Below are 1,294 nucleotides of genomic sequence, written 5' to 3'. Positions count from 1 at the left end.
TATAAAATAAAACGTGTTTCTGTTCATGAATAGTAACATATCAGTGTGTCTTTTTTGCGGCTTAAAATAGTAAAACAGTCCCCCCCCCCCCAACTTCATTGCTATTATTTCCATATTGGATAATAACAGTTAATGGAATAACTTTTGCATGCACTTGTAAATTTTTACACTGAATTTTTTTGTTATTTAGGATAAATGATTGTAAATAAGTATGCTATTTATTCATTGTTTTGTTGTATATTTTACAATTTGTCTGTGAAACTAATAAATCAAATCAAATGAAGAACATTTAACCTGCTGAATTTCTGTAATGGCTGTGTCAAACTGGAACTGTCAGTTATAAAGAGTTAGTTTGCAAACAGTATAGAGCCTGGTCAGCCAGCTCAACTCTTCCACCAGGTCCGGCTTTATACCGGTAAACAGTATAGAGTCTGGTTACCCAAGCATGACTGCTCCAGCTGGCCTGGTTCTATACCGGTGCCAGTGACTCATCACTTTCAGTTCCAACAGGTTAAGGGTGGAACTGAGCGGTTTTGTCAAGTAAAACTTATTTGCTTGTGTCAATGAGGGGTAAATGCTTCTAATTTCGTTTTTTCCTATCTTTTTATGTTATTTTCCACAGTATTTATTAAACTCTTTCAAATTTATGGCATATACGAGGGCTGCCCGGAAAGTTAGTAGACAAGGCTATAAAATTATAATAAGCAGTCATATGAATATGATGATTGAAAAGTTTGCTTAAGTATTTATCTGCTACATATTTCTAAATTAAAAAACAACATGATAAAAGATAGTTTCGCAAAGTGCCATTCATCATGGCACCATGATCAACGAATCACGGAGCACTTTGATTTCTTTAATATAGCTACTCGAATGATAAGTTGCTAAAAATTGCCATTTTAACGCAAACTCTCGTTTAAACTCATTACATCAAATGATACTATTGCATGATATTTAATGAAAATTATGACGTCATGGGCACATAAACAGCTTGTTTACGACAGAAAGAGGCAATGACAGTGCGTAAATTTTGTGTTGCAATAATTCAAAGACGGAGCAACGTAATGTTATTTAACTGCATAGCAACGCAAGTATGACACCAACTGAGATTTTAATCTTTACTTAAAAAACAAAATTAATCGTACATTGTTAAATGCATCTTGTGTTCAAATGTCAAACAAGATTAAGAAGCAGTAATGACAGAATTAGGTTAAAGAGCGCTCCAGATGACCATAAGTAGCATGGCCAAAATATCATAGATTGCGTTATAAAATTCTTTGAAAAAGACAGACAT

Source organism: Ruditapes philippinarum, unplaced genomic scaffold, assembly GCF_026571515.1.
Source record: "Ruditapes philippinarum isolate M1 unplaced genomic scaffold, ASM2657151v2 ctg3195_1_1_1_1, whole genome shotgun sequence".
Taxonomy (NCBI): domain Eukaryota; kingdom Metazoa; phylum Mollusca; class Bivalvia; order Venerida; family Veneridae; genus Ruditapes; species Ruditapes philippinarum.
Note: the sequence above shows the minus strand (reverse complement) of the source record.